This window comes from Macadamia integrifolia, chromosome 13, assembly GCF_013358625.1.
Source record: "Macadamia integrifolia cultivar HAES 741 chromosome 13, SCU_Mint_v3, whole genome shotgun sequence".
NCBI classification, from domain to species: Eukaryota; Viridiplantae; Streptophyta; class Magnoliopsida; order Proteales; family Proteaceae; genus Macadamia; species Macadamia integrifolia.
Genome location: NC_056569.1, coordinates 26,556,911 through 26,564,865, shown reverse-complemented (window position 1 = coordinate 26,564,865; position 7,955 = coordinate 26,556,911). Strand labels below are relative to the sequence as shown.

The 7,955-nt window shown below is 35.5% G+C and overlaps 1 long non-coding RNA gene across 1 annotated transcript; it reads right to left on the bottom strand.

Annotated features, from left to right (window-relative positions):
* Positions 1-5,885: 5,885 nt before the first annotated feature.
* LOC122058782 lies at positions 5,886-6,898 on the bottom strand. Its single transcript, XR_006133928.1, has 2 exons — positions 6,581-6,898; positions 5,886-6,389 (listed from the first exon to the last, which is right to left on the bottom strand). It is a non-coding gene; the product is annotated as an uncharacterized LOC122058782 (long non-coding RNA).
* Between the last annotated feature and the right edge of the window lie 1,057 nt (positions 6,899-7,955).

Genomic DNA, 7,955 nt, shown 5'->3' with positions numbered 1-7,955 from the left:
TATGGAGACTCGACATAATCAATCACCTAAATGATAAATCATCTAATAGAGTTTCAATTATAGTCCAATTCTAAAACCCCTTGTCTGTCAATTATCATTTAGGTAATTAATTGCTTAGGATCATTAACAATATTTAGTTTCAATCACCTAAATGATAAATCATCTAATAGAGTTTCAAGTAGTGAAATTAACGATATTAGAAGTTCAATAGATGATCAATTGCTCAGGATCATTAGTGGACGCTAACGACATGGAAACATGTCCATTGATAGCTCATGATTTTTTGTTCATTCTTTTTTTAGGGAAGACGAATAATCTAGTGAATGAGCATTTATATTTTGTCTTATGAATAGCAGTTGCATAACAAAATCGAATTTGAAATTGGATACTGGAACCAAATAAAAACCGAATATAAAACTCGAATAGGAACCAGAACCGAACCAAACTGGATAGGTCGGGTACAAGGACCAATTTTCAGAACCGAGACGAGACTTGGTCCGGTTCTGGATCACACTAACACTCCTTGGAACCGAAATCGGAACCGGACCAAATGCTTGGTTCTGGACCGATTGACACCCTTATCTTGAGCCCACACGGTAGGCCTGACTCGCTTAAGGCCCGACCTGAACCTGCTTGTTTAATAAAAGTGTTGGGCTTAGGCCCTATACGTTTATTAAACCGATGTTTACGGTGCAGGCTACTAGCTCGTTAGGGGCCTGACCAGTCCAAATGGTTTAAGAAGCCCACTTGAACCAAGCCATTTAACTTGATATACCTGACTTGACCCCAATAAAACTGCCTAAATACCTATTTTGCTACTACTAATACAAAATAATAGTAAAGATTTTGTAATAAAAAAATCTATGATAGATGATGTTGGACACGATATTACATCCAACTTTGTAGTAATATAAAATAGGGTTTGTACTCTCTTGGTTTCCAGTCTTATTTTCTCTTTGGTCATAGGGTTTACAACCTGAAACACTGTGACAATTAGGGGTGTCAATCCTGAGCCTGCACAGTAGGCCCGATCGAGCCCGACTTGCTTAAGGTCTGACCTGAACCGGTCTGTTTAATAAAAGTGTTGGGCTGAGGCCCTACACGTTTATTAAATCGGTGTTTACGGTGCAGGCAACTAGCTCGTCGGGAGCTCGACTGGTCCGACTCGTTTAAGAAGCTCACTTGAACAGATCCTTAGCTCGATTGACCTGACCCGACCATTTTAAAATTGCCTAAATACCTATTTTACCTCTACTAATACAAAATAATAATACAAACTTCGTAATAAAAAAAACTATGATAGATGATGTTGAACACAGTATTTGTTAGGATTTAAAATGTAACCGCAAGTGTACGGATCAGTGTAGCTACTAGTCGAACACAGGGAGAGCAGCCACTTTATTTTTGGCTTCTTTTAATAACGCGAAAGCGAACCGATTAATGGTTGTGATCTAATTCTAACTACCGTCGTAAACATATGTATCTAAAATAACGTCCTAACCATTCATCATCTAAGAATTTAAATACGCAAGCCACACAATTAAAATTAAATAAATAAATAACTAAAAATAAACAATCCACACAATTAAAAAGCAATGAAGGAAAAAAAATGCTAAAATAAAAATAAAGTAAAAGAAAGGGGATAAAACTAGAGAGAGGCTCATAAGTAGGTTTCTCTATTTAGCCTGAGGGATGCATCATAATATGAGCTTCCCTACGTGACCAGAGAGTCACTCTTACAAGGATTACTCTACTTGGCTTTAAGGAAAGGGAGGCAATTAAAATAAAAATAATAAAATAATAGTTCTATGGTTAGGAGGGGCAAAGCCAACATATACACTAGCCATGAACTTTAGGGGAAAGGGAAAGCAATAATGTAACGACTAAAATTAAAATCCTAAATTAAGAAAGAAAGGCTAGTCAGAAAAGAGAATGAGAGGAGAAAGAGAATACTATTGAAGAAACCTACCTACCTGAATCAATGCATGAACTTGAAAGCTTGGGTGATTTGAGATACTGCCAACCCTAAAAACCAGATCTGGGATTAACTAAATTTGAAATTTTTAGGCCTGGAGAAAACAAATATTTAAAAAAAATTGAACTTGAAAAAGAGGTGCTCCACGGCTTATGATTTTGTCACCTAGATCTAAGCCTAGAACTATAACTTGAAAAAGAGATGCTCCACGGATATTTAATCCACTTAAAAAAGGATTTTAGGGAGAACCCGTTTAGACTTAAGTAGGTCTGTAGCCCGTTTAAGCCCGACACCGACTGGCCCGATTACAAACCGTACCATGCCCCACAAACCTAGGCCCGCTTAAGTAAACGGATGTTCACGGTGCAAGGGTTTCACACCGCCAGGCCCGGTTAGGCCCGACCGATTGACACCCCTAGCAGCAATACACATGCAATTTATGTTCTTTTTCTTATTTAAATATAATTCCTTTATTAAAATTTTTTTCTTTTTATTGATATTTGATGGTTTGGTGTTGTAGGTTGAGAATTTGAAGAAGATCTTGATTCTTCATGGTACCAAGACCAGAAAAGAGTTGAATGATTGATATTTATCATCTTAAGAAGGACAATGCTATAAAATACTCCCGGAAGAATGAGAACATTAGGCTCAGTGAAGTTTCAAAACATGTTTAATTGTTCTGTCATCCGTTAAGTTCAATGACTTACAAATATATGCTTTAAATGATATTTCAGTAACTACAAAGAGCACATAACGGATGAAGCAAAACACTGTTTTTGGTAAATTTTCCACTTTCAGAAAACAAGATAGGGAATCAAGTGAGAATAAATAGAAATGGATCCTGACTTATTGGTCTCCTATGAAAGTATATGAATGAACTTATCATGAACTTGAACTGTGGGAGTGTTCATTAGCATGATTGTTTGCTTAGAGATGTACACAATTAGTTCTTGAGTCATAAAGGACTACAAGGGAACTCGGATGGTGCTGGAGGAAGTCAATGGTATTTTGTTAATTGGTTGTTGTTAATTAGAAAGGGATCTCATTATTCGAATATATGCCACCCAAGGAATTATCATCGAATAATATCTAATTTTGCTTGTGTTGTTAGGTCTAATATATGTCCAAAGTAGCTTAAAATCCAATGCACTGGCTTGTATCTATTGACCAATATGTAGTACAAACATGGTGGAACTTGAGTATTAAGCTGAAGGCTATCTTCTTTTTCTTCTTTTTTAATTCTCTCATTAACTTAGGTTCCCTATTTATATATAGCTGACACAGATTGAATAACTGAGTAATGATCAAATTGAATTTTCAAAGTTGAATGTTCTGTGAGAACTGGTTTTGTTTTTCCCTCTTGCTTGGGTTAGTATATTTTGTATACACAATTTAGATGAAAAAAAAAATTTGTAACGACCAATAAAATTTTCAAGATGTGCTTATTAATGTGCTATTTCATTGGCCGATTTCGCTGATTTTTACTTGAAGAGAAAAAATTGTTGGAATACAAATGCCCACTTTTTATCTAACTATAGTGCAAATGTTTTGATCTTCACATGCATTGCAGTGCATGTGCAATTTCCTTGCAACCTTTCTAACAGTAGGGATGGCCATCAGCAATTTTTTTTTTTGGTTCAACTTAGGTATTTTGAGGTCCAACTCCTTTTTTTTATGAATGACATATGTATTGGAAAGAGGGGGAAAATTGCTGCAATACAAATGGTTGTTTTTAATGTAACTATAAATATTAATGTCCTGATCTTCACACGCAGTGCATGCAAATTTGCGTCACAACCATGGTGAAGGGTTAGAATGGCCGTGTTTGTTTGTTTTTTTTTTTTTCGGGGGTGAGAGGGGGGGTGGGAGGTTGATAAGAAGTAGAGCACCAGTGCGTGAAATGGTTTTCATAGGACATAGTGCATAAATTACTACTTTGATAATATGGCATAGATTTTCACCAACATCAATTTGATATTTTATTCAGAGATAGCTCCTTCTGCAATCACCAAAAAAAAAAAAAGAAAAAAAAAAATTCTTGAGGTACCATCTCTTTCACTTTCTCCTTCTCTCACTTTTGAATCGAAACTACAAAAGGCATTGGGTTTATTAGCTATGAAATATTTTTTTTAAGTTTGGTTGTCTTCCTCTTGCTTTGATCACAACTTTTATAATTTAAATGTGGGTCTTTAGCTCAATTGGTAGAGTTCTTGTGATGTGTGAAATAGTTCCATATCTTAAGAGGATGGTAGTTCAAATCCATCAAGTCCCTTATTTTTGTTATGGGAATTTATTGATTTTTAGATAGGAAAAACATAATAATTTTTTAATGAATTCTGTAAAAAGAGAATTGGTTATAACTTTTTGCAATTTACTAAAGAGATTTGTAAAGCAGTAGTGATTGTGACTTTTGAGACTCCCTGTCAACATTTCAGTTAGTCATGACTCAATGATTTCCATTGTCTGGTATTGAATTTTATTATGTCTTTTTATCCTACATGCTTTTGGTGGTTTTATTTCTAATTGTGTTGAATAATTGGTGGATGCAATAATTCTTACATAACTGCAGGTCATAGATATGTTAGTGCTCCATTTTATACAATCAACATCTCTTCCTTATAGTGAAATATTTATTATTTGATTGGGTTATCAAATGCTAACATGCATAGTCGAGGTGTGCGTAAGCTGGCTCGGATACCTTTGGTTAACAAAAAAAGTGCTTACATGCATATTACATTTATTATGCTATGCACCACTATATAGATGCAAGCTTCTATGTTTATAAGTTGTAAAAGATTTGAGGTTTCAACTTTGATTGTTTTGTTTTTTAGTTGTTTTGATTAATTTAGTAACCTGATATCACTAAACTTACTTTTCATTTAATGTGTAGTTTCAATGTCGCTCCTCTATTCCTAGTTGACTAAATATAGTTCGTTGATCTCTATTATTTCTATGGGAGAAAGAATGCTATTAGCACCATCGACCAATGGGAATGCACGCACAAGCATCCAACTAGGGGGTAGGGGCCACTTTTTACATCACCCTATGTCTAGGCATAGAGGTCGCAACCGGATAGTATTTTTTCCCCATATCTATTGTCAATGATCATATTGCAGCTATTCCTGAATTGCGTGTGCTCTCTCCCTTTTATTTCTTATTCTCTTCGCCATTGTTGCAAAGTATGTTCCTCTTTTATTTTTGGTTTTTTTTTCTATTGATTTTATGCTTGATTTCAATCCATATTACGTGACACTTTACTCAATCTTTGCTTCACACTAGCAAGGGAAAAATTCATGGAAGTGCGATTGATACACTAGACATCTCTCTCTCTCTCTCTCTTGGCCACATGTGCATTTGTACATGCACTTTTACTAGTGTATATATATATATATATATAAGGGAAAAGGTTGGGTATACCGCCGATATCAAGTATGCTAGCACCCATTGTGTCTATCTCTCTCTTCCCTTTTTTTGAAATGACCCCCATATCCTTCCATAATGGTACTCCATCATGTGTTCCTATTGGTGTTTTCCGCTAGCATACTTGATATCGACGACATACCTATCCCTCTCCCTCTCCCATATATATATATATATATATATATGTTGCAATTTGTATGTCTCTTCCATTACAGGGGCTAATCAAGGGGAAATTATTCTCAGTTCTCTAGTTACATATCATTATGCGACTCTTAAAAGTTGTCATTGTCATCCAAGTACACATGTAAAATGACATTATTACCGTATTTATAAAAAATATGATGCTATACTAAAAGGGCAAAAAAGTAAGATTACAAATTATTTGACACCTTGAGGGTTGCCAATAAGATAATAAAATCCCTTCTTTAAATCCTTGCTTTTGGTTTTCTTTTTGATTTTCTGAAATTGTCTATCTTTAGTACTTTTTTAATTTTAGTCAGTTTAGAGAATGAGTTTGGAGGAAATCAGAGGGAACCATTCACCTATGATATTGGGTTTTGGAAGTACTGGTGTAATTGTTCGCCATTACCTTTGTATTAAATTTATAACTAAGAAACAAAAAACAAAAAAGAGGAATTATCACTCTCCTCCCCTAAATAATAAGTTAAATATCATGTTCCCCACGTTTTTGCAAATATTTCACTCTCTTTCCTTCAAATAAAAAGATTCTATCTACCGTGCCTACACGTTTAATATAGTTGTTAAGTTTGTCACCAGATTATATAACTCTTATCTACATATGAAACGCATGGAAGATAAAAAGTAAAGTTGCAGTTTTGAAGGTGGTCAAGTTCAAAATCTAATTTTGCAGGGTGGACACATTGGTTCCTTGCGTAATACAAAACCCACCATTTCCATGTCGTCCAATTATTATTTCCAGTGACAGGGACTTACCTCTTTAGATACTTATCCAAAAAGCAGGCAGCGTTAGCGTCTGCAAGAAGAAGAAACGAAGCCAACCGTAAGAGATTGAAATTGGGTTGTTTGCTGATGCGGATTCACGCACACTTGGAATAACTATAGTGTATTGAATTGGAAAACAAGATTGGAAGAAATGGAGAAAGTCCCCAAGATAGGTACCAAGAAGAGAGAGAGAGAGAGAGAGAGAGAGAGAGAGAGACGTACATTTTGGGGTAGCGAAGCAGAGCCATCGGTGGAGGTAAACGATATCGATGGAGACAGCTCGTTTGCTTTGTTGGTCATTTGGTGGGAAGGGGTACCAAGCGCACGTCGTCGCTCAAGGTTTGGGCACGAGAATGCCAAGAAGAGAAGGTTGCGAAGTAGAATAAAATGGGTAGCCCCTAATGCGTGCGTTGATTCGTGTGGTGGCCATTCCTACACTAAATTTCTCATGGGCTAGCCAGAATTCTGATCTACCCTGTCCTCCTGATGCTCACTCCAGAGTTCATAGTTCACAGAAACACAGAGAGAGAGAGAGAGATTAGTATTGATCTTACCATCTCGTATAAGAGAATGTCTTGGCAAAATGGGAGAGTGGTCGGTGGATTGATTAATTGATTGGTTGTGATATCCATTTCAATGAGCTGTTGAGTGGGAGAATTGTCATAATCTCTCTAGGGTTTAAAGACAAATCCATAAATTTTATTCATGAAAGCAATTGGAAGAAGAAACATCAGACACTGCTCGTCTCAAAGTCCTGTGAAATTGACCACATAACTACTAAAATTGAGATGAGACCCAGCTCTTGTACAAGTCCTTAATTAGCCTCCTAAGTCCTAACTAGGGAGAATCTTTAAATTCCATTTCCTTTCTTTCCCTGCAAGGCTAAAAGAGACAGGTTAGGTAGGTACCTCCTTTCATTCATCAAGAAAAGTTCTAATAAACCCATCGAGTACACTTCATCTATCATCCTAAAGTTTACAAACTCTTATAAGATTTCAATATCTTCTCGGAGTAGCATTTTGATATCTCACATGCATCTTAAGCCCAATGACGAATGAAAATTCATTCACATTCTTATTCACCATAGACACAGGAAAACTCGATCCTTATTACGATATATGTTGAATAATCACACATTTGGTAGGTCTGGGTTCTTTTTATTGGGTTAAATATGGGACCTTGAATGTCTATATATACCTAATTCAAACTTTTAAGTTTAAATGGTAAGAGAGTTTCGTATTCTTTTCATGCATATGATAGTTATGTGTATACATTGCTCCTTCTCTCCTGCATCTTTTGAAGTGTATGGTGTGTTATTCTATCTATGTATAAAAGGAATATTAAGAATATTTTCAAGTTGATTAAGAACTTGATTGTCTTCACATACCAACTATACTTTCCACCTATAATTCAAGTTTTTATACAAGAATATAGTATTATGATCTTGTCGCATTTTATAAATCTAGAATGACTTGATATAACTTGCCTTGTGCACTAATTTTTGATGCGGTCCCCTACTTATTTGACTTATTTGGGGTTTAAAAAAAAAAAAGAAGACAAAACAAAACAAAATTTGATCACTAAAGAACGGTGTGAA